We start from the raw sequence: 26,755 nt of genomic DNA, 5'->3' as shown, positions 1-26,755 counted from the left end.
AGTTTATCCCAGGGATCACTTCAATGGCTCTGCTGGACAGAGGCACAGGGAACTAATCTAAGGGGGCGGCGAAAGCCAACACATTCTGGCTAGGCTTATAAATGCCTTCGGGCAGATAGCCTAGTACCTACCTATGAACCTATGAACCTATGGGTATATTAAGTGATGGAATATGAAGAAAATACTTTTCCTAAGAAAACACTGGCATCGATGTTGATCAACACAAAAGATAAAAAAACGTAACCAGTTGAAACAATCAGGTTGCGAAAATGTCCAGTATTAACCCTGTGGGGTCTATATTATATTAGAGAAAATCCTTTTAAGCTAATGCAAAAACACCAACACATATTGCACGAACCGCGATTATGCCGAATGTACTAAAACGCAAAATTCATAAAGTCAAAGTGTCATGGTTGACCCGTCTGTGGTATAGCTCCATAAGGTAAGTGTGCGATAGTTATGGACCTTAGGGTTAGGGTGCGGGTTAAGGTAAGTGCATAGATAGGTAATGTATGTAAGGTTTAGTGTAGGGTTAGAATTAGGATTTTGTTAAATGTATGTGTGTGGATTATTTATTTTGTTTTGGTATATCTCTGTAGGGTAAGTGTGGGATAGTTACGGACCTTAGGGTTAGGGTGCAGGTTAAGGTAAGTGCATAGATAGTAATGTATGTAAGATTTAGTGTAGGGTTAAAAGTAGAGTTTTGGTTCTCCTTTTTAGGGTTAGAAGTAGGGTTTTGGTTAGTGTATGTATGTGGTTTATTTATTTTGTTTGGGTAGGCAGTATGTAGTGGGAGGTGGAGTTGGCTGACTATGGGGATTCGACTTTTTGTATTTCACGATTTAGTACGTTTGGCATATTTGTAGTTCGCACAATACGTGTCAGTGTTTTCGCATTCACTTAAAAGGCTTTTCGCTATTATAATATAGACCCAACCCAGTGTCATCTGCTGATTGTCTAGATTATTTTGGCCCAGAAGATTTAAGTAAAGGCCTGTTAGTTGTCTGCCACACTTGGGGAGTGTTGAAACGTAATCCATTGTTTCAGGAAAGTGATTGCCATCTTTACTTGGAAATACTGCACGGCATGTTCTGGTTACTGGAATATATGAGGCCCATCTGGTGATATAAATTTTAGGAGCGCTAGTTATAAAATAGATGCTTTTAGATCTTTTTATTTTATGTGCTGTAAAAATGGCAATCATCATTTCCTCTTAGTAAGCAGTTTTTGAAATAGTCATTATCAAATTATATATTCTCCCCAGATGCTTAATATCCCAGTTGGCCCATACCCATGAAATATCTTTTTCCTTCTGCTGATATGCTAGAAAATAAACCTACCAAGTTACTAAGAAGATTTAATAAATTTTTATTAGAGAAATACGGACATCGATCTCTTCATTTTTTGATATATGGCAGAAGCTTTTGGAAATGTTTTAACCGTGAACTTTGAAAGCAAGTCTTATACTAAAATAAAACTGTGAATTTTGAAAGCATGTCTTATCCTAAAGTAATTAATATTTGGTTCCCACAAATTTTATTTGGTGCGCCTTCCTAGCTACTGTTGATTCCTACCTCAGATCCAACAGACCTATTGTTTTTAGTTTTCTGATATGCTAGAAAACAAATGTTCACTGGTCTTGGTGGTGCACCTTGTTGTGGTGGAGATGCCAGGGTCAATGCAGCTATTCAAAATGACAACTTTGTAGTGGTATCCAGGCACACACTGGTAGGAATCCAAGCTTATAAGCATTTTTGTAGGTCTCTCTGTTCCATCCCTTCCTGTAATATAACAATTCTGATATTCTTACAATACACCTGTTCTTCCAATCATCTAACTTATCAAAAAGCATTTGTGTGAAGTTTAACAAGAAAGTTATCTGATGCTATGCTTTTTCTAATCAAGGTACTATATCCTATGAAGCCTACTCCAATTGTGTGGTGCACTCCATAACACCCATTACTGCAAATTTAATCTCCTGAACTTGAGTTTGCAAACTTGTCTGAAATTATTTCATTGATAGAATTTACTGGAGAAAACTAACAACAGAACTAAGGTATTGGGAGCAAATAATTATAGAGGGAAAGGTAATACAATGGGAAGAGCACAATGATGTATTAGGACTGCAGGCTAGAGAGAGCTTTCCCTATTGTGGATTGATATCCGAGTATAGGCAAAGAGAAAGAAAAGGGGGAATCCTAAGTGAACGGCATGCACTGGTAGAGTTTTGAGTTAAATTTAGAACAGAAGCTGTTGTTAAAAAGGGATAATTAGTAGGACATATAAAATAGTGCATGATAACTATAGGAATCAATCAGAGAAGGTTAGAAAGGATTGAGAAGAAAGAGACTAGATAAGCAATTCACAAAGAAACGGTAGATGGATATATGTATGGCTCCCAAATTTGCAACAATGTCTAGACGATTTAGGACGTTTGCATGGAAATTATTGTATAGGAATTTTTATACCCCAAGCAGACTCCAAAGAATTCTTCCTCAGGTAGATTGCAAATACTGGATGTGTGAAGAAGAAAGAGGTAATTTGTATCATTTTTTTTGGAGTGCAATGAGCTGGCAGACTTAAAAAAAATTCTCTGCAGCCTACTTTGTCAAAAATATTGGCTGATCAAATTGGTGTAACTAAGAAATTTTTTTTTTTTGAGCTGTGATACAGGATTGAATTGTCTAGACAAAGTAAAGCCTTGCAGAGTTCAATTCTGGTGGCTAAAGGCATTTGCTAGAAAATTAAAATCAAAGTCTACGCCAAACAAATTAGAAGTGAATATAGTAACAGAGATAAAAGAACTGGAAGTGGGACCTTTTGAAAAGGATATGAGCAAATTGCATAGAAAATGGAAATTGTGGGAACAAAGCATGAAGAATAATGTTGGAAAGAGGTTTAAGGGAAGGCAGAAATTGAACGAGCTATGTAATGTCTGACAATGGCTATATAGAATATTATATGCAATGTACAATGTTTGTAATGGAAAATATGTCAGTCTGGTTTGTTTTCATTTATATAAATGTTTGATTGCCTATGTCATAAGTGATAATTCAATAAAGATGTGTTTTGTTTAAAAAAATAAAATGATTCCATCAATAGTGAAAAGTGGTTGATGGAATCCATTAACAGCATCAGTTCGGATGTTGGAGTTTCTTCCTGCCTTGATGTCAGTGACTTGGGGTCATGTCGAGCTGATGGAACAAGTGCTTCTGTTGGATCCACCTTAGAAGAAAGGGAAGATTCAGTAATAGGAGATGAGCGGTATTTTCCAGGTTAGTTTTAGCCTTTGGTGTTGGTTTCTTTGGAGGCATGAACTCCTTAAACAAACGAGTATCCAAACTGATAAAATCAGAGAGGAAGGTACTTATTTAAAACAGTAACAGGCTAAATAATGAAATTTAGTGCCCTGGAGCTCTGGAACATGTTGCTTACATCTTTGCTAACAGAACCAGAAGTCAATTTGTATCCATTTTATTATTAGTATACACATTTTTTATATTTTGAAGTAAAATAATTCCTCTGCCTATTATTTCATAATTGTTTTAGAAGGACAAATTTTACATCTAAAATATACATCTATTCATTATGTAAGTATTTAGCATCTATATGCATACAAACAGTGACTTTGATATACATAGATAGATAGATAGATAGATAGATAGATAGATAGATAGATGGATAGATGGATAGATATAGATATAGATATAGATATAGATATAGATATAGATATAGATAAATATAGGCCCCTGCATTTGACCAAACAGGTTTGTTTGACAAACATGGGGTGTGATTTAATGTCAACAGTATGAATGGCTGAACAGTAAACATGTCAATGGTATGGAATGTCAATACAGGTAAGTGAGGTTGGGGAGGTGACAGCGAGTGTGTGTGTGTGTGTGTGTGTGTGTGTGTGTGTGTGTGTGTGTGTGTGTGTGCGTGCGTGTGCGCGTGTCCGTGTGTGTGTGTGTGTGTGTGTGTGTGTGTGTGTGTGTGTGTGTGTGTGTGTGTGTGTGTGTGTGCATGTATGAATTAGGGTTAGGGTTGGGGATGAGTGAAGGATGGGTGTTGTGTGTTTGTGTGCCAGCTTGTGTATTGTAGGGTTAGGATAAGGGACGGATGTAGCATTATATAAACCCAAAAATAACTGTAAGTTTAAGCACTTTCATTCGTTTAATACAGAACTTCTTCAGAAACAGAAGTAGCGTTGTTTGTGTGTGTTTGTGAGTATTTGTGTGTCTGAGTCTCTCTTGTGTAGTGGTAGTGTTATGGGAGGTTATAGAGATGGTAAGGTGTAAGGCTAGGGTTGGGCAAAGGAGCACCATTAAGGTTAAGGTTAGCACCCATTACTAAGGTGGTGCAGGAAGATGGGGCTACAAGGAGAGAGTCTAACATCAAACCAGTAACATTACCATACAGGACAGGCAATACTGGACTATACCAGATTGCCTAGCAGCATACTAAGACCTAATGTCTCAGATGGAAGGCCACTATAGTCTACTCTGAGCAAGTTATTACACTTATAAAATATGTAAACTGCTTCATTATTTTCTTAGGTTTCTGTTAAGATATACATTTTCACATTCTTGCAATTAGTTAAAACACATTTTCCTAAGTATTTTGAAGTAAAATAGTTACTTCCCAGGAAATGTAATCTAGAAGTAAAATAGTTACTTACCAGGAAATGTAATCTGGAATATGTTGTGTTCATTACAGAACAACCTGGTGCCTTGTAGACTAATGCGTATTTCTTAAAATGTGCCATTTCAATGGGGATTCCTACAAAATACGTTAAGTATGTACCGCTTTGTCCATAGATGATCAGTCTATTGCCAGGCATGAGTGCACTAATGAATGTTAAATGAATTCAATAAATCGCTCAGTTCAGAATAATTTCAATGTTGGTCATTTTTTCTGACTGCGTTTTGTAAGATAATGGATGTTTACAAGATACTACTTAACATTTAAAGTGGGATGTGCAGGGTAATTTTAAAATTTTGAGTTTAGCAAGTAAATTATACATGTATGATGAGGCATACTTACTAGACACTGTCTAATATTTATTATGGATTGTGTTTTTACTTCTTACTGAATTTTAAAAGCAAACTATCATAAGTTGCAGCTTCCAAAGGAAAATTAATTTTATTAGTGTATAGTCAAAAAATGTAGTCTTAAGTTGTTCTTCTTTTGGCTTTTCCCGGTTAGGGGTCATCACAGCAGAACTCCGGTCCACTAATGATTGGCAGTAGATTTTTACTGTGCTGAGGTGCCAGCTCAACGCCCAACCTTCAATGAAGGCACACCCATTCATGCATGTCTTTCAAGTGCCACTTGACCGCAGGGAGGACAAGCAGACTCCACACAGAAGGCGCTCCAGCCGAGAATCAAATGGGAGGACCTCTTGCTGTGAGGCGACAACACTACCGCTGCACCACCGTGGCTTCACTAGTTTTATTAAAAGACAAATTGGTTAGTAATGCAAATTATGCATGTTTTTCCTGTTATAAGAAGTCATTCTGTTCTTATAGGTTCCTAGTGGTTAATGGCACAAGGGGCTTTATGAGACTATCCAATAATACCCAGGATATGACAATATTATATCTTAATTCCCAGATATGGGATAGGGTGATATCACAGTTGTGGATCTTTGGGTGTTGGAGCCCTGAGTCATTTTACAAACTGCCTCTGTCCATAAGGGGACATGGGCAATTCCCCAGGAGTGAATTTACAGTTCCCATCCATTTATCCAAATTCTTTTTAAAGAGCCTGAGGGACAGGCTTTGTTTTACAAAGATGGGAGATTTATTCCATAGATGAAGTAGTCTTTAGGATACAAATCTGTCTCCAGCAAGTTCTGTTAGAGTCACAAATAAGGTTCAGGTCCATAGAATACGTAACCCTTGTATAATTTTTCTTGCGAATATGTACAATTTTAATCAGGGCTGGGTCACGGAATGTCTTGTAGGTCAGGGATAAGTCCCCTTTCAATAAACAATAGGAGATGGAGTAAAGGGATAGGTCCTTTAGACTGTCTGCATAAGACATGCATCTTATGCTTTTTATCTTTTAGTGATAAAACACTGGGGCTGCTCCAGTTGTTGTAAGTACCTGGTTATGTACATGAAGAAGAGAGCATTGTACTCAATTATGGGCCTGACGAGGGCCAAGTACAATGGCACTGTGATTTCCTTTGATCTTGATGCCATGCCTTTACTTATAAGTTGAGCCACACAGAAGGATTTCATCACTACTGTAGCTACTTGGTGGTGAAAGTTTAGATTACTAGCTATCTGTGTTCCTAGATCCCTAACCACTGGGTCTGGTGTGCTATCAATATTATAATTTGCAGGGATATCTGATTTACTGGAGGGTATGATTACACATTTTTTAGCATTTAGTCTCAGAGCATGGGTTTGGCACCAGTCATTTGTCATTTTTAGGCCTGTTTGCAGGCTGTCAACATCATTTGGGGATTAAATGATTGCTCCCAGCTTACAGTCATTAGTGAACTTGGTGAGCCAGAGGCTCCCAACATTGGCCTTCAATTCAGAGAAGTATATACAAAAGAGGAGGGGTCCTAACATAGAGTTCTGTAGGACACCACTAGTAACAGATTGCTTATCAGAAGTGGATTCACCTATCTGGAGAAAATGCATTCTGTCAGTGAGCCATTGAGCTATCCATCTGGCAATTAGGGGTTTATGCCTTACTCAGTAACTTTATCTATGATCCCCAAATGGGGGATTGTGTTGAAAGCTTTCACTAGGTCTAGATAAGTGGTATGTACTGTTTATCCTCATCCATGGCCCTGGTGACTTTCTCAAAGAATTCCACCAGACTGAGCAGGAGACCTCCCTTTGACAAAGCCAAATTGGGTCTGGTCTAGTTTTTGGAGAGTTTCTGTCATTATTGATCAGGTCCATGATAATTCTCTCCATGGCCTTGCAGATAAAACTGGTCAAGTTTACGGGTCTGTTGTTCCCTTGGTCAGTTGATGGTCCCTCTTGTGCAGAGGGATGACTGTTGCAGCTCTCCATTCCTCTGGGACAAAGCCTGTCCAGAGTCTATGGTTGAAGGGGGTTTCTAGTGGCCCTGATAAATTTTGTTTTAAGCTGTTTAAGAAACATCCTGGAATGTTGTTGAGACCCATGAAGACTGTGTTTTTGGCTTTAGAGAGACAGCTGTAAGGTCCTGTTCCCTTATAATGACCAGTTGGAGGATGGTTGTGTGTATTTTCTTTGGGTGTGGAAGGATGGGATGGGGAGACAAAAGTTTGAACTGAACTTGTTGGCCAGCAGGTTGCTATAGTATGGATGTAAGTGTTGCCATTCATAATCAACTTGGCACATTGCTGATTGTTTCCCTTGAGGTTAAGAACATAATTTGAAAAAAGCCTTATCACTATCTTTCACCCGGAAGGCTATCTTTGTATCACAGTCTGCTTTGGCAGATTTGACCCGCACTCTAATTTATTTGTTTAAACTGGTGAGTGTCTTTTTGCACTGTTTTGTCTGTTCCTTCTTGGCTTTGGAGAGGATTTTTTTGTTTTGATGAATAGCCTGTTTATGCCAAGGTGGTTTATTTTTACCAGTAGTCAAAGGTTTGAATCAGACAGGTACTGCCTCCTATATGCAGCTATGAATGTGGTTGTGCAGTGATTTTATGTACAGCTCAGAGTAAGCTTCAGTGTCATCTGGGTTCATATGGGCTTGAAAGTTTAATAAGCTGTCACTTAGTTTGAGGTAATTGGCCTTAACAAAGTTCTTAACAGGTATGGAGTTTGATTGGGGGGTGTTCCTTTAGTTTTAATACTAAAGGAGATAATTTTGTGGTCAGATCTTAGAAAGTAGGAGTTAATGCATGAGAGGGAGCAGCATCCCCCCATGTGCACGAGTAGTCTAGAATATTTGTACCTTTAGTTGGGAAACTAAGTAGATTCTTGATTACTGAAGGCTGTTCTTGCATTTATAAGTCTCCATTCTGCACAACTAGCTACAACGTTTGTTTTATCATTCTTTCTTTTTTCTTCCACAAAGCAGGACTTATTACAGCAATACTACTTTGGATAAGTGAGAAAAAGCACATTACTAATGACATCAACATAATATGTTGTACATCCTCCAAAAAATAATAATCAGGAGCACATCTTAAGCTTTAGAAGCTCTGTTGTAGCTGCAAGGGAGTACTTTTTTGAAATAATATTAGAATACATTTCAAAGTGATACAGAGTAGTTATTTCCCTAAGGTTTGGAAAAAGCCATATTATTGTGTATACCCAAAGGGGGTATGGACATTGAGATATCTAATTACCAGTAAATAAGCCTCTTTTGTTTTCTAGGCAAAATATTTAAAAGAGCATTACTATAGTTGATTTTGCAAAGAGAAGCAGGTATCAGTGAGATTATCCATTATAGGTTATGCCATGGAAAATTGTGTAGCATTATCATCTTATTCTGTACTCCCATAGTTGAAACATTTGATGGTGGGCTACTCGATGATATTGTTTACCTTGATTTAGAAAAATTGTTTGATTCCATCCCTCCCCAGGAAATTTTGTAGTTTATAAAGGAATGGGATATTAATTGTAAGATAACCAAATGGACAAGCAATTGTTAAAATGGAAGAGAGTCATGTCAGAATGACAAATGCTGAATTGACATTACTTAGCATTGGATGGGGGATGCCACAAGTCTTAATTCATTTCATTATGTTAACAATGCTAATGTTTGGAAAGTGTTGGATAAAGAAATTTACTAACAATTTCAGGCTGCATGGTGCCAATTTTAAATAATCAAGTTAAAATGCTATTTTACTTGTTTTAGTTACATGAATGAGCAATACCAAACCAAATAAATTTTAGTGTTAAAAAATGTTTTTGCACTGCATACTGGCTGTGACAACACATTTTACCTATACGGAATTTTCACAAAATATTCTGTAAAAAGGCAAAAGAATATAATGACGTTAGAACACCAGTTCCTCAACCATTCGAAAACGTGCAAATAGCATCTTAAGGAGAAACTATGCTATGATTCAGACTATATTAAGGACTATTGCATCAAGGCATGCAACAGTCTCATAGCCTCTGTTTAAAATTACATAAATAAGCTGGAAAGGATACAGAAATGTTTGTTCTTCTTTCGGCTTTTCCCAGTTAGGGGTCGCCACAGCAGAACTCCGGTCCACTAATGATTGGCAGTAGATTTTTTTTTTTTACGGGTGCCGAGGTGCCAGCTCGACGCCCAACCTTCAACGAAGGCACACCCATTCTATGCATGTCTTTTGAACACCACTCAACCACGAGGAGAGCATGCAGACTCCACACAGAAGGCACTCCAGCCGAGAATCAAACGGGAGAACCACTTGCTGTGAGGCAACAATGCTACTGGTGCACCACCGCGGCCATTGGAAAGGATACAGAAATATGACACTAAAATAATATTCTCCTTAAAAATATAATTTACATTGAAAAGTTGTCTACACTAACACTTCAAGCTGTCTATTACAGAAAAAAACTGCACCGTGTAAGGAAAGGCAGGCCATCTTGAAGCTTTATTCCATTTATTATAAATTAAAATGTTTTGTTATTAAAATGTTGAAAGGCAGAACATTTTGCATTAAAAGATCAAAATATAATATCGAAAATGGAAGTAAAATTTCACCTAAATGTTGAACATGATAAACATGACAATCGACATTCAGATATGTCAGACTTCCAGTTTCGAAAGTCTGTGTGCACCCCACACCTCCTGCTTATACCAAATATACCCCCTGCTTATACTTGCTATATACCAACACCGAGATCACACTACATTGAGGAAACGGGTAAATTACCTGATCTGCACTGTACCCCAATCTCCATTCAAAATGTTGAGTTTATATTAGTGAATGTATATCCACTTTCGCTAATATAAACTTAACCACTTTTTGTTCGGCATTACGACAGCATTTGACCAATCTGTTTTCAACTGTGTGGCTTTTGGAATTTTGATAGTAAACCAATTAAAACATAATGACATCATAAGGGTATATAGAATATCTAAAATTAACTAATGCAGTCTATGTTAGGAATGCATTAGTTAAATCATAAAAAGGGTGCAATAATGGTAATATCTCTTACATATAATACTTCCAACAGAAGGAATTTCTTTCAAAACAAGGTTGAAAGAGAATGAAATAAAATCCCACTTTAAAAAAAGGATTTTGAAGCTTTAAAAATAGCATTAAATACTGGAGACTGACTCAAAAGATAGATTTGGGATGTTTATGAACCAGTACAGGTCCTATGCCCTATAACACACTAAAGTACTGAAACAGTGAAAATTTCTTGCCATACTTCTTGTAAAAACTAAGGTCAGGATTCAATAAAGTCCATGTAGGCTCTGTGTAGAGCCTACATGGAATATATCCATGTACACAGCTATGATTCTCCCTTGGCAGCACACCATGCATATTAATTGCAGCATACACCTAAGGGAGGTCAGAACAACACGGATATTAAATCCGTGCAAGACCGACAGCACATCCACATACCTTTCGGACCATAAACCTTGAGCAAAAGGTCTACAAGACATTTTATTTCACTAAGTTGGATTTATTTTAATTTTTTATTTACCTTGATGTGCTTGTTTGCATGATGTGCTGTGTTATTTAGCTATGCTTAGCTCTGCGCAGCCATACATCAGACATGTGCCACACATATAAAAATAGAAATTGGATGCACTCATTTTCTATTTTTTTTTTATTTTTATGTGCTTGTTTGCACGATGTGCCACATTATTTAGCTATGCTTAGCATTGCGCACTTAGGCATTAGACATACGCTAGACTAAAAATAAAAAAGATGCATTTAATTGTTGTAGTTCTGCAGTGCTTAGCACTGTGTAAACCCGTGCAATGAAGCTGCACTACTCTTACAGGCAGCTTCACAGTATATCTGAAGGTATATGAGTTCTCTTCACTATCCCAGTGGCTAGATATGTTCAGTCATTACCTATAGTGCAGTAGGTTCTGAGTTTGAGTCCTGGGCAGTATTACCTTTTACATATACTGTTGTGAAACTGTGTCAGGTGACTGAAACATTGGTTGACTTTAAATTCAATAATTGTTAAATTTAGAAAATGTGCGCGATGCTAAGCATCACTTAAACATGGTCAATGGTCTTTTTCTGTTTGTGCGTTGCTAAGCTTCACTTAAACATGAGTTGTGCAAGTTTACATGATGCTAAATGATATGGAATGTTTTTGAAAGTTACAGTATGATGAGTAATGGCAAGAATGCAGCCTATTTAAAGGGCAGTAGGTGGGAATTTCACATTATTCCTTGGGGCCTGACCTTGGCTGTGGATAGGGCTGCTGTTGTAGGGGAAGGTGTGTGCTTTAGAACACAATGGTGGGGTATACAGGAGTCTAGAGCTTTCAATGGACTCCTGGTAGAGTACTATGAACCCTGGCTGCTGCAGGGCAACTATCAGGGATCAGAATGTAAGTCTGAGTCTTGGGATAGTTTGGCCAGGGACCTGACCAGTGCAACTGGTAGCCCCCACAGTGGTGAGCAGTGTCATCACCATTATGGTGACCTCTATTGAAGGAAGAGGAAACCTTGGATCAGTGGATCCGAGAGGCATGGGCGGGGAGCACCCCACAGATATGTAGGTATGTTTTCTAGTAATTTATAAATATACAAGCTGAATCTGTACAAAACTATTATGCATAATGGTTTCTTTCTCTTACCACAGCTGCAGAAGAGACGGGTTGCAACATGTGGTCCCATGCAAGGCATTTGGCCAGGTTGAGATAAGCATGTGGTATTTAAGAAAAATAAAAAAGTAATAAGTTAATGCATAACTTAATAATAAAATAAATACAGATATTGCAGTCTTAACAGTCATGTATGAAATACCTGGGACATCATAGACTTTTATTAATGTGTCAGTGCATATCCGAACTGGTAAAGCAAGTTAAAGCAAGTAAGCATGCAGTCCTGTGTAGCATAGCTTCCAGCCATTAGTTAATGTTGTGGAATACCCAGATTAAGAGTCAATGTTGTGGTCTGCTCATTATCTGAAATATGCTCTAGATTTCAGTCAATAACCGAGTAGGAGAAACATGTAAGTCAACAGAAGTCCTAGACAGCTAGCCATGTGTGTAAATGCAAGATTTGGAACAACATGAATCAATAACTTGTAAAAGGCGACAGTGCTCTGATAATTTATTTTTCAAATAAAATGGTCAGTATTACTGCAGTCACTGCTTGGCGGTTCTAATCCCACACCAGCCAACTGAGAAATTGTGCAGTTTTCAATACTGTTTCAGCATTTCATCAATAAATGTTCTGGAATACCAAGATTAAGAGTCAATGTTGGCCTGTTCATTGTTTGAAATATGCTGTAGCTTGCTGTCAATAAATGAATAGGGTAAACATGAAAGTTATCAGAAGTCCTAGACAGCTATCCAGTGTGTGTAAATGCAAGATATGAAACAAAATTAATCAATAAAGTGGAAAAAGGAGACAGTGCTCTGATAATTTTTTTTATTCAAATAAAATGTTCAGTATTCCTGTAGTCACTGCTTCTGGGTTCTTATTCCATGCCAGCCAACTGAGAAATTGTGAGAAATTATGTAGTTTTCAATACTGTGTTAGCATTTCAGCAATAAAACATAACCATGCTTGCACGTGAAGTGCACACCCATAGACCTGTGCCATGACTGTCCAGCTGTCAAGTGTAATCAATGTACATGGACATACCTCTAAACTGTCAGGATTTTTGCAGAATTTACTGAACATTGCCACATATGTCTAGTTTGTTTGGTATATGTTTTGATGTGCTTCCTGCACTTGTAAGGCACACCATAGTTAATTTCTACATTTATTTTTTTTTCTCTTCATACATTGTAAAAAATGTAATCTATTTTTGCTGTATGTACCTCCTCTAGATTGTATATTTGAATGATGTATTGATTGAATGTGAAAATACTTTATTGATTGTAAAAATTCTTTGCTGTAATTGGAGCTTTGCTTTTCTCCTCAGGTCTCTGCTGAAAAAGGGCACCTGCCCAGTCAGACCAACCCAGTTAATAAATGGCAAATACATAAATAAATAAATATGATTTTGTTTCACTGGCTAGTCTTTGCCACATTGTTGAGAATCAGTGTCAGAAAAATAAATGTCAGTCCTGTTGCAGATATATGACATCACTTGAAATGCAATTCACTGGCAAATCTGTTATCAGAACACCTTGCTACTATTGTAAGAGCACACTATGTAAGAATGTTCTCTGTTGTTGTGCCTTTGTACCACCATTATGTATGGTTTGGCCCATAATTTACCATGCTAACAGGTTGAGAGACATGCACGTGGAACATCATATGTATAATATAAGCATCACTGAATGATTGCTGGATGCAATATGATCTGAACAATAGTGTGTATGTAAGGAACAGGGTAGTATTTCAAATAATAAACATCATAGCAGTCAGTAATCTCACAAGTAAAATCTAAAATAGCTAAAAGTATGTAGTTGTAGTATGTTTAATTATATTATCTGTGAAGTTTTATTTATTTATTTATTTATTTGCAGTTGGTTTACCAGGATAGTCCATTGGGCCAAAAAGAACCCGTTTTCAATGGAGTCCTGGGGAGAAAAGCTCCAGACAATGTAGATTACAGTAGGTATTAGGCATATTTAAACATTGTTAAAGTCACAGTAGGCAAAATTCAAATGCAAAGCAAAACAGTTACAATAAATTTAAGTTTTAAAAGTAAAAAAGAAAACTGATGACAGATTATCTGAAATTATACATAAATTCAAAATTCTACTAGAGTTATTTAATAAAGAGAGTTCAACATATGAGAGTGCAGAGTATTCTTATGTATTCATTAGTGATGAACAGTGAAATGGGAATTATGGATAATGAGAGAGAGAAGTCAAGAATGTCGGCAGGAGTCCAGGAGATGGGTATTTAAGTAGGGTGGGAGCAAGAGCATTCCCCCTGGGAAAGTAGAAGTGAATGAAGAGATTTTTTTAACATAAAATGGTTAGAGGTAGTATGGATAGATGAAGGTAGAGAGTTCCAGAGACGAGCTAACCCATGTGAGAGAAGGTATTTGCCAGGTGGACGGGTTGGTTTGTACACTTCAAGCAGATTTTGGTTGCTGAACCTTAATATTCTATCAGGTTTGTGCATTTTAAGCACAGAAGAGAGCGAGGGACAGAGGAAGGGGTTGAAAATAAGTTTGTGAGCAAGGGATAGTTGTGTATAGGAGAGCTGATGGGGTAGTTCTAGCCATTTTAGTTGTTGGAGAGGAGCAATGGTGGGAGTAAGTCTTTTGGTTGGTAGAAAACTTGGCTATTTTATTGTAGCATGAGGTGAGTTGTTTTCAGGAGATTTGTAGATTAGTTAGTAGTGGAGCTCCATATAGAAGGGAGGAATAAGAAAGGAAGTAGAGAGTGATTTTAGTGGTGGTTGTTAGGTAGTTTTGTTGTCTATAGAGCATCCCTAGCTTTGATGTGTTTTAATATTGAGTTGTAAATGAGAGTTGAATTTTAGTTGGTTGTCAATTTGGACTCAAGTAATTTGGTCTCTGTCACTAGTTCCAGGGAGTGTAATTTTCACTAGTAATTGAGAATGAGTTTGTATTGAGAGAGTTGTGTTTAGAAGGGGTGAATATCATTAATTTAGTTTTAGTGGGGTTGAGTGCTAAATGATTTGCTTTCATCCATAGTTCAGTGGTAGAGAAAGCATCTTGAGTTAGTTTTATGAGAGTGGGGATGGTGGAGGCCTTGCAGATAATGGTCGAATCATCTGCATATTAGATGATATTGGAGAGAGGGATGGCTTTGTGGAAATCATTTATAAATATGTTAAAAAGGAGGAGACCTAGTATGGAACCTTGGGGGACGCCTGTTGGGGTGTTAAGGAATGAAGAGGTTGCCTTTTTCCATTTCACTGCTTGATGTCTATTAGATAGGTAGCTAGAGAACCAGTTCAAAGTAGAGGGGGAGAGGTTGAGTTTGGAGAGTTTGGTTAGAAGCAGTCTATGTGATATAGTATCAAAGGCTTTAGAGAGGTCAAGTAGAAGGGTAGAGACAATTTGTCCAGAGTCTCGGGCACTATTTGCAGTTTCTAGAAAGGAGAGGAGGGCTGTCATAGTGCTGTGATTTGGTCTAAATCCGTGCTGTGTGGGAGAAAGTAGGTTGTTATCTAGGAGATGTGGTAGGAGTTGAAGGTGGATGCACTTTTCCAAGAGTTTAGAGATGGGAGATAGGATAGCAATGGGGCGGAAGTTGGAAACAAGGTTGTTACTGCCGCCTTTATGCAAAGGTATGATGAAGGCCTTTTTCCAGATTTGGATCTGTTACTAATGTTCTTTTTTTTCTCACCCCACCCCTTCTCTTCTTTTATTTATTTAATCAATATATTTACTGTTATCATTTGCTATTATCATATTATTTGTAATTACCTCTTATGTTGGCCTTATGTATAATTTAATATTGCTTTGCCATTAAAAAAAACTTACATTTACATTTATTGTTATGTTCCTCCTTATATTATTTTAAATTTGTTTGCATTACTCATTATTGTTTTCTCTTATGTTATTAATTACATTTGTTTGGGATAATTTTATTTTTCCTTTATGTTTCTATTTTATTTAGCACAGAGTGACAAGGTATGCTGGTTCCTGGTGATCCACCTACCTTGGCTCCCACCCGCCAAGGCACAGTGGCTCAGCATGTCTGGGCCACAGCCTGGTGGCACCCCATCTGCTGCCCCTGTACTACCTGCTCCACTAGGTAGTTTTGCCTCACAGGTTGGGGGTGTGCCCCCCCTCTGGGAGTGGAGGTGGAGGAGATGTGTTTGTCACCCATGATCAAATTCCAGGCATGGTGCATAAGCTTGTGCATCAAACTGTTTGTGTATTCCTACAACAGATGGAGAGCATGCTGTCCCTCCTGGTGGGGCAGTCACTCCCCATGTGCTGGCAATGACCATTGTCTCCACAGGAGCAGTGAAGGTGCATAGCTGACAGTCCCATGGGTGAGGACTTGAGTCATACTGCTACAGTGTCTGATGTCCTTGGGGCTGGGATCCCCCAACACCCTCCCCAACCAAGGTGTTCACACCCCTTATGTGTCCCTCACCAACACTGTCTGCTGTCTTGTATGTCTTGTCTGTCTTGCTTGTCTGCAAGTACTTCCTCACATTCCCAACTTACATTCCCCACACATACCTATGTCCATTCCCCAACATTCCACTCTTTCCTTATTAAAAAAAAAAAAAAAAAAAAAAGGAGGGGGGGGTACCTGTCCCCCCAAAAAATGTGTCCCATACATAGCTCTCCATTTCACACGCATGTCCATTGGACACACTTAATTGGGTCCAATTGGCTTCACAACACACTTATGTTGTTGTCACCCTGGGGGCAACAGTCCACATTCAACTAAATATCTTTGTAAGTGCACAGTTGTTGCTGTTGAAGAAATGGAAGGCTCTGGTTCTTTCCTACACCTTACTATTCACAGCATCGCTAAGCTATCCTAAACGGCGGTGTATTACTATATGTATTTGAAAGCATAATAATCACGTTCAAAAAGTACACTTCCACTCTCTTTCGAAACTAGTACCATTTCACCGGAACAACAGTGAATCAACCTACCAAGCCACACAGCCAGTTAATTACCACAGATGCTTTAAGCAAAACATAGTAATTGTCACTTTCTTGTCATTAAGCATGTTTAAGTGATGCTGTGCATCGTGCAGAAATTCTGCTAAAAGATTAATGGAAAAATAGGACTTTAACTGGGAATCTGCTATAGAAATACATCACTATAAAGCCATACACATATAAGTGAGGTATGTGACACCAGGTAAGCTTGCAATTATATGTACAACATGTAAAAACACAGCTGGTGTACCAGTGACTCTGTGGCTCAATCTGTTAAATGCTTTGACAACATTAATTTTTGGTCTACATGGTCCTGGGTTCAAATACGACTGTGTCTAGCATTTAAAATACATGTATGTGTACATTACCATTATAAATTGTTATATGTATGACTATCTCATAGCCTATTTATCCACCCAAAGCAGTACAGATGGAATGTCTGCTTCTAAGTAATAGAAGTAAAAGGCCTACAGATTCGACCACTTTTCAACTATTCCTATTACAACCCTAGAAAGTACATAGAATGTCAGGTTATGCATTAGCTTGACTTCTCAGAGGATTTTGAAGTATGTAATTCAGATGTGGCACAGTAATATTAGACAATAGTCCACAATGATGTGCTAGTGATATTACAGACAACCACAGCTGCACAAGTACTATATGTATGTATATATATATATATATATATATATATATATATATATATATATATATATATATATATATATATATATATATATATATATACACACACAGAGAGAGAGAGAGAGAGGTCATGCTAGAAGCAAGGGTTGCCAGAACACACATTCCAGATGACAACCATGACATAACACATGACTTGGTAGTTGTCCAACTAGTTGACATAATGGTTAATGTACCCTCTACCTTGTTCTACGACACACCAAGCATGTTGCCTTTTGCTCTTTTAATGATACCTTTGGCTTACATACTTGGGTCTATATTAAATCAGTGAACACTTAAAATAACGAACAGTTTTATTGACCCTTTAAAAGTGAAAGCTTGAAATCCCAAAGACATGGAACAGCAATTTTTTCCCAGGGAAAAAAATCGCTGGTCCATTTTTGGGGCTTTGTCATTTCCTCCACTGTGGTGCAATCTCAGATTTGGTATATTTAAGTAGGGGGGGTGTGGGTGACAAAGCCCCTCAGTTTGAGTGTTTTGAAGTTTTTTTTGTTTTGTGGAACAGTGATTTTTTTTCCCTGGGAAAAGAAATCGCTGTTCTGTGTCTTTGGGATTTCAAGCTTTCTCTTTTAAAGGGTCGATAAGTCAGCATTCACTATTTTAAGTGTTCGCTGATTTAATGTAGACCCACATACTTATCTTAAACACATACCTTAATTTCTGGTGGGATGAGTTCCCTCAATCTGGCTCTGGCTGTTCACCAAGGCTGCCACAGGTCCCACAGTTACTGTTAAGTGTTGTTGTCCTGCACAGTCTTCAGCCTCTCTGTCTATGCCTATTGTCTGCAGTAGCAACATCAGCTTCAGCCTGTAGCACACCCATCTGTATGTAACAAGTAGCTGCTACAAACATTCTCTGTGCTGACATACTATCTTTACCACAGTAATTTCCAACCCAACATGCGAGAAAGGGGATGGAATCTACATTGATACCTTATATCTTGTTGAGTACTTGTATGGGATTTGGATAATTATACTGCAAGTCAGCTGTGTAGACTGCATGTAGCATTTCAGAACCACAGATTGGTTCAGAGTCAATCACCTGCTAATGAGAACCATCTTAAAAAGGCAAACATCTAGCTAGGGAAACCAGTGTGTATGAGTTACTTTGTATGTCCAACTCATTGACATATTACTTGTATAGCAGTATCTTTCAACAGAGGAGTATTGTACTCCATCAAGTATGCAACCATTTTGTTTCCAACATGATGCACATGTTTGAATATCCTCGGGAAGAATGGGGATTGCATCAGTAAGCCTTTGTTAGAACTGTACTGATGACATGGCATTGATCTCCAGACTTGTTACACGTACAGAGGATGTAGAGTACAATGCTGCATGATAACTAGGTACACAGGTCTCCTGACTACTTCCTCTGATAGCAGTTGTAGTAGTAGTACACTGCTATTTTGTTGGCACTGTTGTTTATACATATTATATGGGGGGTGATTTTTCCTACTATGGGGCACACTACAATGAAGTCCTGTGTTGGGTGTGTGATCATACATGAGTATCTGTCATGACACAAACAGGAATAGGTCACTATTGCTGCTATCCTGGTTGCATCCACACCCTTTGTATGTTTGGCACACTTTTGAATATGAGATGTGTAATCAAGCAGTGAATATTGATAGCCTTCCTTTATTGCCGTATCTCTACATACTGTACTCCTACATATGTTATCCTGATATGTGTTCTCATTTATTTGTATTTCAGGAAACATGCATGCACATTGCAGGGCACCATTTACTGAGGCAGAAACTGACCTCATCTTTGAGGCTTTGTGCCAATATTACCATGTCTTGCTGTCCAGACGGAGGGCAAATAGGCCAGACTGTGCAGCCCTGTGGGATGAACCAGTGCATAATATCAATGCTGTGGGTCACCAGAATCATACTTATAAGCAGCTGCAACACCATGCCATTGATATGAAAAATTTGGCATGGAGACTTGCAGCTGAAATGGCCAAGGATATCCAGGTCACTGGTGGTGGGCCTACAGTATAACAACCTCTCTCAGCCACAGAATTCTTGGCAAACTTTGCAACACAGGACAGCTCCTGGGCATCCCTCAGCCAGTATGTTGTGGACATATTTGCCACACATTCCTTTCAAGAGGAGCATCCAGGTATGCTTAGTTAGATCAGTATTGGAAGAGTGTTGCATTCAGCATGTCAAGGTGTATATAGTTTTACATGGGAGTCAAGTGTTTTATGGGGGGAAGAAAGTGAGCTGCAGTTTTAAGCTCATGTAGAGATTGTGAATCACATACCTAGTTAACATTGCAGATACTGTAAATGTCAGGTATTTGGATGCATTACCCTGTTGTACTATAACATGTAGTGCTGTTGCCATTACCTCTCCCTCATTTTTTTCAGGGCTGTCAGGAATTGGAAGAGGTCATGCTCCTGCTGCTGGTAAGCACAAAACTGTTTTATTTTGTCAGAGCTGTAGATATAGTTCAATGTATTCAGTAAAGTGTCATCCCATGCCTGCTGGCTGGATTGATGTACTGTCTGCATGATTGCCAGCTGGACAGATATTTTCTGAATGTCCACAGTTTAGAATCATACCTCTGCCTTCTAGTTGTGACCATAGTGATTGACTTGACAGTATTGTCAGGACATCGCAGATTGCCATAACTGTCAACTGTGCAGATTTTGCAGAATGTCAACAGTGTACATGATTTATGTTTTGCTCATAAGATTCTTGTTTAATGAATAATTATTTCTGAATAATTACAGATTGGGGTTAGAAAATAATGTCCTCATGTCTTACTATGTGAGGTTGGGGATATACAAGTCTGTAATAGTGACAGCAGTGTATACAGCTTAACATATATTGCACCACAGTACTGGAGAGTATAGTAGTGCAGGTATTAATGTATTATTTTTTTCCTTTTTATCACAGGTGACCAGGCAGGTTGGTCTTTGTCCCCTTCACAACCTGATGTCAGTGACTCTTCAGACTATGATGATGATGGTGGCCAAATTGAGGCAAAGCTGGAGGTTGCAGAGGCTGAATCAGACACAGAGGCTGACATCCCTCATCCACCCTCATTATCACTGTACACAGCCAGTATGCCTATGCATACCCAGTCTCCTGAGGCCACAGATATTGGGCAGTTCGAGGGTGGGGACATTGAACAGGGTAGTGTGGCTATTGTGGCTTCAGTGACTGTTGACACTGGCCATAGCCAAACAGTTGGCAAGTTTCCACACAGGCAGACTGATAAGGGTGCTTACAGGAGGCCTGCTGTCCCTCCATCACTTGTCACTGGTATTTCATTACATGTCACTCGGCATATGTTTAGGGCTGTCATGGAGGCACAGGCACATTCAGAAAGGAACTCCCTATGAATGCTAAGGATTATGGATGCAGCACAGTGTGACATCCATGACTGCCTCCACTGCATTCCAGATGCCCTGGAATGGTTAACTGACACAGTGGAGGCAGGTTGGTCTGAGACAGATCACACACTATCTGTCTTGGAACGCATGTTGTCTGTGATAGAACGTCTGATTGGAGTTGAGCATCAGCCTTGTGGGCGTAGATCAGCAACTATATCTGCTGAGAGTCAAAGTGGACATGCACAGTCACGCTCCCATAGTGGCAGTACATCCAGAGCTCCAGAGAGGAATGTGCTGTTCACATTGAGATGTAGCAGGTCATGGGATCAAGGTCCTGGGCATTCCCATAGAGGACACATTCCCAGGAGACATTAGTCACCCTCAGGTAGTAGCATAGTATCTGACCCAGGGCATGGAGATACCAGTGCAACTCCTAGTAGAGACAGTTCTCATGTTTGGGGGTGGAGACGATGAATTATCAGCTCTATCATGCATGGCTCACAGCTGTCCAACATACAGACATGTAGGGTTAGCACTGAGCTTGGCTGTATTCATGCAGACGCTCACACACCACTGTCACATTGAGGGCACCTACAGACGCACACATTTCCATGGTTCTTCTTGCCTGCTTCCCTTCCTGAATCACACAGACACTTGCCAACCTATTCAGCCAGCCTAGGCCTTGTGCACCCCCATTCAACACCCTGTTCAAGTGATGATACTTTTGTCATATCCCTATCATCTTTCTCATGGATGTAGAGAAATAAAGCTATCTGTCTGATGCGCAGGGTGACTATCTACATTAGTATGAGTTCCTTTCATATACTATTGCTGTTGACTAGGCTAACGAACACAAGGGCTTCTTTAAGCCTAGCCATGCATCCCAAATCTCTGACAAGGTCTGATACCCTTGATAAGTGTAAACAGGGTTTTGTGAGATAAATCATTTACAAGCAGAGGCCTGGGAGATGAACCATTTACAGTTTCCCTGTGTCCATTAGAGACATAGATCCCAAACCAGGGATGATTGCCCTGTTCCCCATCCAATTATGTAACTTACACTTGATTTGCATTAGGGCAGAACTCTGCTTCACATGGATGGGGAGCCTGTTCCATACAGGGTGTAGTCTCTGGGAAACATACCTATCTCTCCACCACTTCCTATTTATACCACAGACAAGAAGTACATCTGTAGAATGGGCAATTCTTGTGCTATTTGTTTCATGGATATGCAGGAGGTCCACAGTGGGATCTGAAAATGCCTGTATGGCAGCAGGCATACATCTCCCCTCCAAAGGCTGTAGGACACAGAATACAGGGATATGGCCTTGATATGGTCTGCATAGGAAATTTTATGTATGCCCTGTATTGGTTTAGTGAGGAACATCTGTGGATGTTCCAACTGTTGGATATGCCTAGTTAGATACATACCAAAAGTGGCATTGCACTCAATGATAGGTCTGATGAATGCTGAATACAGTGGAACAATGACTTCCTTGTACTTACATGCAATACCTTTGTTTATAAGTAGAATGATTTCCCCAATACTGTAGATATGTGACAATCAAAAGCTAGATTACTATCTATGTGTGTCCCTAAGTCGTTGAATACTGGGTCAGCTGTTGGAGGTGTGATGTCAATATGATAGTTACCAGGAGTGGATGACTTTCCAAATCATAGTATTGTGTATTTCTTGACATCTAGTGTTAGTCCATGGCTCTGACACTGGTTCTGCATCTGTGTCAGCTCCTACTGGAGAACATTTCTTTCAATGTGGGATTTAATGAAAGCTCCTCATTTGAAATCATCTGCAAATTTAGTCAACCAGGACCACTGACAGTGATCTTGCCTTCAGAGAAGTAAATGCCAAAAAGGAGCAGTTCTAGGAATGATTTGTGAGGGAATTCACTTGTGACTGGCCTCTTTCTAGAGGTGGACTCCCTAATGCTAACTTCCTTGGTCCTGTCTGTGAGCCACTCGGCTATCAACCGGCTGACATACTAGTTTGTACCTAACCTCTTGAGTTTGTCAACAATGCTTGATGGAGGTGTAGTGTCACATTGCTTGTCAGGCCAAGGTAGGTAGTGTGAACCATTTTTCCCTCATCCATTGCTTTGGTTACCTTCTCAAATAGGTGTACTAGGTTGGGTAGGCATGATCAGCCCTTGATGAAACCGAACTTGGTTTGGTCCAGTGTCTGTAGGTTTACTATATCGTTATTGATCATCTCCATGATAATTCTTCTCATGGCTTTACTTATCAGACTAGTGAGACTTCTGGGTCTGTAGTCTCCAGGGTCTGTGGATGGCCCACAGTTGTGCAACTGGATGACTGTTGCTGTCATCCATTCATGAGGCACAAAGCCTGTTTGGTGGCTACAGTGAAATAGTAATTCCAGAGGCCCTGAAAGGTCTTGTTTCATGTTATTTAGAAAGCATGCTGGGATATTATCTGGACCCGTTAATGCAGTGTACTTGGTCTTAGAGAAAGCATTAAGGACCTGTTCCCTAGTGATAGTAGGGCTACTTATATTTGATGGTATTTCCTGAGTGAAGGCTGAGGAAAAGAGAGGGGTAATGTTGGGGCTCAGTTTATCAGCTAGAAGGTTTGCTATATCTTCTGCATTTTTTTAATTTCTCTAAGTCTTTCGGGTTTTTAATACCATGATGGGAATGGACCCCATTCCTAAGTCAAAGTACAATTAAAGTTCATGAAATTAGTATTGTTTCAATCTTTGATGTCAGCCAGAAGTGCTCTTTGCAGCACCTGCAATGTGGCCAGTAATGACTCCTTCTGCAATTCGTATGGAATTACATGCATTGGTAACATATTTAAATATGATTGTAGGTTCTTTTTATAAGACCCATCACTCCTACTACTATTGAAACTGTATGGGTATCTTTCTTCCACATTGCTCTCATTTCTGCCTGCAAATTCTGATATTTTATGACTTTGTGTCTCTGTGCACAAGATACTGTTGTCAACGGGTGTGGCCATTTCAATGATGAATGCTACTTTTGTATTCTTTTCATGAACCACTATATCCAGTTTTTTAGCATCTGTCTTTTGAACTGTTGGTAATGGGTGATTCCATGTAATGCAGACTTCATCATTTTCTATTAAGCTTTGTGGCTCATGTTTACAGTGTTTTTCAGCTACTTCAGTACCCTAATGTTTGCACAATCCCCAGTGCAACAGTCTTGCCACATTATAATGCCTTTCAGTATACAGTCCTTCTGCCATTAGTATGTCACAACCAGCAATGAGATGTATAACTGTTTCCAGTTCAGTTTTACAACACCAACATTTGTCTGTTTCTCCCACATGTTCAATGGACTTTGTAAACCAAAGTGTACGTAGCCCACTATCTTGTGCCACCAATATTAACCTTTCATCTCTTGGTTTGAATTCGCCTCTCCTTAACCATTCCTGCATTTGATCCTGATCAGCATGAGGTTCTTCCAGAAGTTTTCTATACTTGCAACTATATTTATGCTTTTTCCACATTTCTTGCCTTCTTATCTGGTCCTTCACCTTATTTTCTTTCTTTTGTTTTTTGGCACATTCAGTTGCTGCCTGATTTTTATCTACTTGTAGTTTGATTTCCATTCCTGCTTGACGCTGATATGTGTCTGCTAGACTAAGCAGGGAAGCCATCTTAGATTTATTCTCCTCATGCTTCAAAACTTTCACTATGTTTGGGTCTTGTGAGGTCAGCAGATGTGTATTCAGTCCCACGATTGCAGATCTGTACATGTAATCAGTTTTAAGGAGGCCCATCCCTCCTTCGGAACACGGAATATATAATCTTGGTATGCACTGATTTTTATAAATCATTTGGTGAGCAGGAAGCATCCTTCTTGTTTTCCTATCTAATCTATCCAACACATTTTGGGGCCACTCAGTCATTTCAAAGCTATAAGTTAGGGCAGGAAGAGCAAATTGGTTTATAGCTTGCGTTTTGTTCCTATATGTCAATGCTGTTTTCAGAATTAATTTAAGTCATCTAAAGTATTTCTTACTAAGTTTTATTCACATTTGTTCATGTTTTATTGTTGATCCTTTTCTCAATTCCCAAATATTTATACACTCCCTCTTGCTCAAGTTCTTTTATACCATTCTTGCCTCAAACTGATGTTTTCTTGGTACTGCAGTTTTCCTGCTTTAAAGGTTGCTTTTGCACATTTATCAAGACCAAATGGTGTTCTTATATCATCTGAAAAAGTTTTGACAACTTGCAGTTGTGCTTTCAGTTCCTCATCTGATAAGCTTTACAGCTTTAAATCATCTGCAAAGAGAAAATGAGAAGTCTTTACACATTGTTGTTTTCTAGGAGCCAAGTTATAGCCATGGCCTAAGCTGTTAAGTAGACAGCTTAATGGGTTAAGGGCAAGGCAGAATAGCAGCAGTGACAGAGAGTCACTCTGGAATATCCCCCTTTGAATTTTTATCCCTGGAATAATAATTTGTCCTTTATCATGGCTTAATTGTAAAGTGGTCTGGCACTGTTTCATGGTAACTGTAATGTAGTCCATCAGTGTAGGGTGTCTCTTAAAGATTTAACTTCTGCCTCATTATAGGTGGTTCCATTTACAATGACATGTGCACACAATTGTGTCTTGCCTTTGAGGCTGCAGACATAGCTAAAGTATGCTTTGTAGTTGTCCCTGGCCTGGGAGCCCGAACATACCTCAAATCTGGCTTTGGTAGACTTCATTCGTCCTCTGATTTTTTTTTTTGTTTACTTTGAGAGTGCTCTTATCTTGCTGTGTGCTGCACCTCCTAAGTTTTGCCATGTGTTTCTTCCTTTTGTTATACAGCCTATTGATTCTGTGATTCCACCAGGGTGGCTTGATTTTGAGCTAGTTCTGTATTTCTCAGTAAAACAAAATGCACTTTGCTAGATCTAAATGACAAATCGGAGAGCCACCATAAACTTTTCATTCAAAAGTAAAACACCAAACAGTCAAGCGCTTTCATCTCGTAGTAAGACTTCCTCAAAACTGTCACAATTAAATCACATGAACATTTAAATAATACCTTACAACCAATCAGCTTTAAAAACATATATTTTTTAAAAAGGCATCTAAAAAAGCCTTAAAAATACATTTCAGTAAAACTACTATTAAAATGTTCATTCAGTAATATCCTGTTTAAAGTGTTAATGCACAATGTTTTAATAAAAGCATAATACAAGCATCATTAATACAAGGAAAAACTGTTGCAATTGTTCTTATTTGCCAACTTAATTCATGTCGATCTAATTTATTTTTGCAGAACCCTCCATTGTTTAGTACTTCTTCCTGGTGGATATGGCTGCCTCGATGCAGCTATTAACATGCTTGTACAGGGTTTCTGTGAATACTTCTGCATAGGCTGAAGTGTTATCGGTGTTTATGGGGTTTGAGATTTGGCCAGTTTATCACCTAATAGCTGGAGGTTGTTGGTATGTGACATTAACTCATTACTTCCGAGTAACACCTGCAGGTGCATCCAGTTAACTCCTATTGACACCTCTAGGTGTCAAATATTGCTTGGTCATATTTGCATAAATAATTTCAAAACCATGCTATGTACAAGGTTTTTAAAGATTTCATCTTAAAGCTTACACAATGGCAAACTCAGCTGCATTAATATGTGACCTCTGTCTAGTGCAGGTAAAGAGATTTTAACTGTTGTTTTAAAGATATTAATTTATATAGATATAATTTTCAATTTTTTCTAAATGTCTCAACAACCAAGTAACACAGATAGCACTCCGTAGCCTCTTATAAAAGCTCTCAGGTAGATGAATAAAATGTTGCTTACAGTATTGTGTAACTTGAGTGGTTGCTGAGATATTGTAAGTTGTTTACCAATTATTACAAACGTAATAGTTACTGTGTTTACTGTGACTTATAAAATTCTGTTTAAGACCTAGAACCTAAAGAATACTACCACTATAATTTTTTTGTGCTGAAGGGTTTGCCATTTATACTTCTTTCATAACCCCTGTGGTTCCAGAGATATGAACATTGGTTTGAAATGTGAGGACATCATT

Source organism: Protopterus annectens, chromosome 7.part1 (assembly GCF_019279795.1).
Source record: "Protopterus annectens isolate FY-2018-M chromosome 7.part1, PAN1.0, whole genome shotgun sequence".
NCBI lineage: Eukaryota > Metazoa > Chordata > Ceratodontiformes > Protopteridae > Protopterus > Protopterus annectens.
The sequence above is the reverse complement of the archived record's forward strand: the minus strand, read 5'-3'. Positions refer to the sequence as shown.